General features: G+C 37.6%; 1 non-coding gene across 1 annotated transcript; it reads left to right on the forward strand.

Moving 5' to 3' along the window:
- Positions 1-2,407: 2,407 nt before the first annotated feature.
- Positions 2,408-2,514, forward strand: LOC141682158 (small nucleolar RNA R71). The gene has a single exon (XR_012559560.1). It is a non-coding gene; the product is annotated as a small nucleolar RNA R71 (small nucleolar RNA).
- The last annotated feature ends 5,769 nt before the right edge of the window (positions 2,515-8,283 follow it).

Consider the following 8,283-nt stretch of genomic DNA (forward strand, 5'->3'; position numbering starts at 1 on the left):
ATGCAGATCTGATTATATCCCGAATAGCCATCCAGAAGAAAATAGTAATCATGCCCAGCCACCCTATAAAGCATCTGATCAATGAAAGGAAGAGGGGAGTGATCCTTCTTTGTAGCCTTGTTTAGCTTCCTATAATCCATGCAAACTCTCCACCTCGTGACTGTTCATGTAGGAATAAGCTCATTATTTTCATTAGCTACCACAGTGATACCACCTTTCTTTGGCACACACTGAACTGGGCTCACCTATGAACCTTCAGAAATGGGATAGATGATCCCTGCATCTAGCCACTTAAGGATTCTTCACAACATCTTTCATGATCGGATTTAGCATTCTCTGTTTCTCAACAGTAGACTTGCTTCCTTCCTTTAGCAGATTTTGTACATGCAATACGAAGGGATAATTCTGTTGATATCTGCTATAGTCCAACCAATTGCCGATTTGAATTCTCTAAGAATTCTCGTAAGCTTCTCCTCGTCGCTACCTGAAAGGTCAGATGCAATAATAACAGGCAAAGTAGATGCATCACCTAAAAATGCATACCTCAAATGTTTAGGTAAAGGCTTAAGCTCAAGAGTAGGAGCTTCCTCAATAGATGGCTTGAGGCGCTTTGGAGAACTTTTCAGCTCCTCCAATCCAAGAGATTCAAAAAGCATATACATCTTTCGCTTCCAGGGAGAAGCATTCAAGTATTACAAGTGCTCTTCACCTTCATCATCTTCACTATCGGAATTCCCCAACAAGGCTTTTTATAAGGCATTGGAACTTAGCAATCGATCGAGTTCAGAATTGATCACAAAATTGACCATCTCCACCTTAAAACACTCCTCATTTTCCGTAGGGAATTTCATGGCATTGAACATATTAAAAGTTACATCCTGATCCATCACTCGCATGGTGAGCTCACCTTTCTGCACATCTATCAAGGTTCGGCCAGTAGCCAAGAAGGGTCTTCCCAAGATTATGAGAATCTTCTTATCCTCTTCAAAATCAAGAAATACAAAATCAGCAGGAAAGATGAGTTTATCCACCTTGGCCAAAACATCCTCAACAATGCCTCGTGGATAAGTAATAGAACGATCGGCCAACTAAAAAGTCATATAAGTAGGCTTTGGATCCGGCAAATCCAACTTCTTGAAGATTGATAAGGGCATCAGATTGATGCTAGCTCCCAAGTCACATAAACACTTGTCAAATGACATATTTCTAATAGTGCATGGAATAGTGAAGCTTCCAGGATCTTTAGGCTTCGGAGGCAACTTCTGTTACAGTACAACACTGCATTCCTCCGTGAGAGCAACGGTCTCTAAGTCATCAAGCTTCACCTTTCGAGAGAGAATACCTTTCATAAACTTCGCATAACTAGGCATTTGTTCAAGAGCTTCAACGAAAGGTATGTTAATGTGAAGTTTCTTGAACACCTCCAAAAACTTCTCAAACTACCTCTCCAGCTTTTCGTCTGCAGCCTTTTAGGAAAAGTGGGTGGAGGATAGATCTGTTTCTCCCATGTATTACGCTCAGGAGGAGTGTGCTCAATAGTAGTCTGCCTTGGTTCCACTTCTGCTTCCTTCTGCACTTCTTCTTCTTCAGCCTCAACTTCAGATTCTAGAGTCTTAGCTTTTTCAGGATTTGTAACCTTACCAGACCTTAATGTAATTTCTTTAACATGCTCCTTAGCTTCCTTCTTGCCTAGAACTTCAATATTGCATGGAGTTGTGCCAGGTTGATGATTCAGTAATGCATTAGTAATTTTTCCAATCTGATTCTCCAAGGTCTTGATAAAAACAGCTTGGCTCATGCACATGAGCCTCAATTCCTCCAATTCAGGTTTTTCATTAGCTTGCCGTAACTGTTGAAGTTGAAGTTGTTTCCTAGGGGCATATTGCGGTTGCTGAAACCTAGGAGGGTTATACTGCTTTGTTGTGTATGGGTGATAAGATTGTTGCACCACATTCTGATTGCTACTCCAGCTGAAGTTAGGATGATTGCGGTTACTTAAATGATAAGTGGTTGGAGCTTGCTGCTGTGATCTCTGAAAGTTGCTCACAAATTGAGTTAATTCACTAGAAATAGCACACTGCTCAGTGTCATGTGCCCCCGCATAAAGCTCACACATACTAGTGATTGATTAACTCTATAATTAGCCAAAGAGTCCACTTTCATCGTCAAAGTTTGAAGTTGAGCAGCTATAGCAATAGCGGTATCCACTTCCAGAATTCCTGCTACTTTGTCGTGTAACATTCTATGCGTAGGATTCTGATATTCATTAGCTGTCATTAGCTCAATCAACTCATAAGCTTCATTATAGCTTTTGGCCCATAAGGATCCACCAGATGCTACATCGAGCATAGGTCTAGACTGAGCGCCCAAACCATAATAGAAACAGTTTATAATCATCCAATCAGGCATGCCATGGTGTGGGCACTTCTTTAGAATCTCCTTATATCGATCCCAAGCCTCACATAGAGATTCTCCAGTTTGTTGTACAAACTGAGTAAGAGCAATCCTGATTGCAGCAGTCTTCTCCATACGAAAGAATTTAGTGAGAAACTTTTAAGCAAGATCCTCCCATTTCTGGTGGTAGAGAATGTAACCAACACTTTGCCTTATCCCTCAGAGAGAATGGGAAGAGTCGCAGCTTGATAGCATCTTCAGTCACCCCATTGAACGTGAAAGTGTCGTAGATCTTGATAAAATCCATGATGTGCATGTTGGGGTTTCTGTAGGAGAACCCCCCAAACTGAACTGAGTTCTGTATCATTTGAATCGTGCGTGACTTGATCTCAAAAGTGTTAGCCGAGATGGTTGGTCTGATTATGCTTGACTGAATATCATTGATCTTAGGCTGAGAATAGTCCATCAAAGCCTTATAAATTTCTGCGTGATCTCCCATCTCTATTAAAGTTGGTTCCTCGACTTTCTCTTCTTCTTCTACTTTCTTTTCGTCCTCAAAAACTTCCCTTCGAACCACTAAAGCTTCTTCCTCGGCTTGATCCAGAGTTCTTTTATGAGCCCGCGAACGCGTATGCATACATGCTCGCTAGAGTACCTGAAACACGACAAGGAAAAAAGTAGGTAAGTAACAATGTTTGAGTCAATAAACTTTTACGATCACTGATGAAAAATACATAAACAAAAAGTTAACAGCGAGTCCCCGACAGCGGCGCCAAAAACTTGTTAGTCGCTAAGCACGCGCTAATAATTCATGCAAGTATACGCGATCACAAGTAATATAAAATTATTTCTAGTTCGTTCCCACAAGCACTAGTTTAGGTTAACCTTGTGATTTATGCACTTATGCAACAGTTATATGGCTATTATTCAATGCCAAGACGAATAACAAATTAGGTTTTGATTATACTATGATTAAATATTGAGAATTATACTAGAAAACATTAACTAAGAGATTAAGGAGAGTTGAATAATATATAACACAAATATGGGATTCTAACTTTATTAAATACCTCATTCAATAGCCTTATTATTCTTAACTTTAGCATGTAATGGTGATGACACTAATCAGACAACACGAAACTGCTAAACGCTAACTTTCGTTGCACGAATAACATACTACAAGACATCCACTAAAGAGATAGAAGCTGAACAGACAGCAATTATATTGAGACCCTATATGTCTATAGAATTTGACAACATAATGGCTTAATGCACAAGTTATCTATTATGATTACATAGGGCAAGTAAGATGGTTAAAATTAACTATGAATCATGCATAACAGTAACACATGAACCTATGCTAGCATGACAAGTTCTAAATCCTTAAATTCACTATCGCTTCATAAAGATTAACATGCTATCTTATAAGTTCGTCATGCTCATAAGACGAATAAGCACAACCAATACTAGGTTATCATATAATCACCACACACTAAGGCATCGAAACAAATTAACTAAAGAAATCCATATATAAATCCGTTAGAAACCCATGATAACGATTCGCCCATAATCGGACTCATCATCAACGTGGGTTCCAATGAAAGCATGGTATTAATAAACGTAGTCTTTATACTGAATAAATATTAAACCAAGTACGAAATAAGAGTATAGGTTCACGAATAAGAAAACTAGCATCCAAAGTGACAACTTAGAACAAAGAATCACAAGAATAAACTAGGTCTTTTTTGCCTTCATTGAATTGTGCTAAAACGGTCTTCTTACGCCTTCTCCTTGTGCTCTGGTATGTCTCCTTCTGAAAAACGACCTTTATTTAGGTATATATAGCAGCCCTTGTGCAGTAGAATTCCTCCAATCAAAAGCCCACAAGAATCAGGATTCTAAAATCCCGACTCGGCGTGGCCGCACGCTTGATTAGGGCGGGCGTGATGTGTCTCTGTACTTTGGGCGCGGGCGCGCGCTATGACAGCGCGGGCGCGCCGACCTTCTGGATAAAATTCCTATTCTTTTCTTTTCTTGCTGCAATGAGTTGGTCTTTATGAGCTTTTATTCCTTGGACACCATCCTAACACCATATTAGCATCAAATTAAAGCTAATTCACCTGAATTCCGGATTAATGCCTGAAATTCAAAAATACTAAAAAACACATTAAAACACCAACAACTTGAGTACAATAACACCAATTCAAAGCTTAATGGAGCGTTATAAAGTGTCATAAATGCCACTCAACAATAACAAAAATGGGGAGAAAGATTCTCTTATCCCAGTAGATTCACTTGTCCCAGTTAGTCAAGGAGAGCCAATCAGTGAGGGGGAGAATGTGCTAAACATACAAGTTGGTCAAGTAATTGTTCCAGAAATTACTTATCCTAAGCCACCAGTCTTGGACAGTATTGATCTAATCCAGATAACAGCTGCTAAGTTGGATTCAAAGACAAATTTCAAGAAGTTTTATGTTGCAGCAGTTGAGAAGTAATTGGATGACAAATGGAGGAATATTGATGAAGAAATCACAAAGAAATTTGGTTCAATTGAGAAACCAAACAATACCTCTCATCACTTCTCTCAAGTCAAGCAAATTTCTGTGAATGACATGAGTCTAGGTAATTTGGAAAATGGTCAACCTTCATGCATAAAATCTCCAAAAGCCAACTTGGTCTTGAAGCCCAAAAGGAATTATCTAAAGTCATCTGACAAAAATCACTTAGATCTTATGTTTGAGACTCCAAGGCCAGATGAAAAAAAGCCGTTGGCAAGGTCCATTGCATTCTTCAAAGATCCAACTAACTCGGTGCTAAAAAGAAGAATTGCTAAGATCTACAGGAATGGGAAAAAAATCTGTGTGGTGGCTGGACACCCTCAGTTTGCAGAAGCTAAGAAGGAAGAAATAGACAGAATTAAGCAAGAAAAGAAGTAGAATGCCATAGATGCTAAAAAGCTCAAACAGAAAAAGAAGCAAGCTGCTATAGTAGCCAAGCTTCAAGCTGTGAAAACTGTAACTGAGATTTATGAGAAACCACCTGTGATAGCTGAAGATCAAGATCAGAAAATACACAAGGAACCTCAACAGAAAAGGAAATTTAGATATAAAATTCTTCCCAAATGAATGTTAGATTTTGATGATGACAAGATGGAAGATTACATTCCCAAATAGTCTACAACTTCAATTCAAACATCCAAGCCCTCAGAAGTGCAGGATGAATTTAAGGTGGATCCTACAAAGAACTTTCATGGTAAGCCAATAGTTCCCGGGATGAGCCTATAGACTGGGATAGTTTGCCTCTTTCTGAACTTAACTTACCAATCTTCAACAAGCTAAAGAAAACAAAGACAAGAGCAGTCAAGAAGGTCAAGCCTGTGAAACTCAGAACCAAAACCTTAACCAAAGCTCAACCAACTGTCAACAAGGGAGATCTTCTATATATCTGTGACATCAAGGAGTTTTCAGATATAAATCTTTACATGGATGAACTAGAAGAAGTAAGAGCAATTGATGCTCACAGAACTCTCCCTGAAAGACTGGTGTTCAAATACAACGGTGGGAAAGAGTTCATATGGCCCCTTCACAGAATTCTTCAAGAAAGTTGTTCTGTTTTGATAAAGATCTTCTCATCATTCAAGAAAAATTTTGGATTCAATGTGACAGCCAAGTAATTGGTTCTAAAGAAGATAGAATAACTCAGGAGCAGAAAAGCTTCAAATGCACTTCCAAGAACTCTATCCATTCCCTTCACAGGAAATACAGTACACTTGAGGCCTTACTGGCTAATGGAATTCATGGATGACAAAGGTATTAGAAGATTCTTCAGATTGGATGACCAATTGAGCATCTCAAGCAATGAGACTCTATTGGAAATGCAAGAAAAGTTGGATCTATCAAATGCTGAAGAATTTGAATTTCACAGACAACTCCAAAATCAAATAGAAGAAAACAACTGGAAGCTTGGGAAGAAATCAAGACAATGAAGGAAATAGAAATCATCTGCTCAGACTAGAGGAGCACCTTGAAAATGATTGTGAGAACCTTTTGTACACTTTACTTTGTTCAATCTTCAAATAATTGTTGCACTTACTAGTTTTATCTACCATTATTCATCTGTTCATTTAGGGTGTTTTGTTACCATCAAGTTTCTCTTAATTTATGGCTATAATTCCAGTAGAGATAAATTCTGGGAGATTATTAGGAATATGTTGTGAACTTAATGATAAGTTGAACAAAACACCTTAGTAGATTTAACTTAGTGATTTTGTAGCTCTCGACGGATGTTCTAATATAGTCCCGATGGATGAACTTTATAGTCCCGACGGATGACAACTGAACATCCATTGAGAGTGTAGCTTATGTAACAATAAGTATTGTAGCACATGTTAGGTCACACACACTGTAGAGGGGGTGAATACAGTGTATAAATACAATCAAATCGAACTTTTAATATTTCAAGCAACAGAAAACAAACTTTATTGAAACAATAAACTCTGTTACAGTATGGAACTGTTACCTCTCAGTGATGAATAATTATCACGAGAGCTGCTAGGTTTACAATGAATAATCTTCTCGAATATGATAACACTTTTAGTGTAAACCCTATTTCTATGTTTATATACTACACAGTTACAAGATAATCGCTAATTGATATGGAATATAATTCTGCTTCCTAAAATATATCAATCAGATATCTTTTCTTCCAAGTATTCTATTCTTTATAGAACTCCTTCTTCATGCATATCTCTTATTATGTTTATCTCGATCTTCTTTCCTTTAATCAGCTACTGTCCTTATCTGAACGTCCTTCAGCACTTAAGTTCTGATATCCATCTTCTGATGATTATCTCCTGATAATATAAGTACTGATATCCTTAAGTCCTGACTTCCAGTAAGTACTGATTTATCCTATTTAAGTAAGATCTGAAAACTAAACATAAATCATATTAGCCATGACATTATCAAATATATCTAACAATCTCCTCCAACTTGTAAATTAGAAAAATATACAAGTTTAACAGATATTTGATGATGTCAAAAACATTAAGTACAAATGCATGAGAATTAGACTAGATAACTACAACTTACAGTCCTTAAAGCTTTACCAATATTTAACTTCTGATAACAGCTTCAGTCTGTACAAATATCATAATTTGATCAGTTGTAAATCTTGACTTGGCTTCATCTTCTGATCTCTCTGATGTCAGGAGTTATTCTGAGATAGTTCTTCAACAAACATCTCTCAGCATATCTAAGTTCATCAATCATTCTCCTTTTAGCATCTTTAAGATCTGCATTATCTTCAACAATTTGAAAGATTGCAGACCTGAGATCATTAATCTTTGCTTTTCTTATATCCTGATCCAGTCTGATCAAATAAGCTTTATCAGACTCAAGATTGAATTCCACAGCCCTGTAACCCAGAAAGGTAGTTATAATTTGAGCAGTGTTGGGTTTCATTTCAACTATATCACCCTTGTGATCTCTGTACTTTGGAACATATGTGCTGTCAGATTTAACAGAATAAAGCCTTTTCGTCTCAGAATCTGATCCTTCAAATAATTTGCAGCACTTCCTATCAATCTGTTACCCACTTGAAGTAAGAATAGTACATGCTCCAATTCTTCAAAATACTTCAATGGAATGGCATTTTGCCTTATATGATAAACCCTACCATCTGTCATGAAGTACAACAAGATGTGTTCTTTCAAGTAGGTATGGTAAACCATTTGTACAGATTCCAGTTGATTCAATCTCTCAGGAGTTGCTCCAAAACCTGGTTCACTCAAGGAAGTTAGATCATTGGTAGTGTTCTGTATTCTTCTCTCATCAGCACTTCCCAATCCAGTTTTATCTCTTGCTTCCTTCCCTGTAACTACTCTTACTT

Source organism: Apium graveolens, chromosome 8 (assembly GCF_009905375.1).
Source record: "Apium graveolens cultivar Ventura chromosome 8, ASM990537v1, whole genome shotgun sequence".
Taxonomy (NCBI): domain Eukaryota; kingdom Viridiplantae; phylum Streptophyta; class Magnoliopsida; order Apiales; family Apiaceae; genus Apium; species Apium graveolens.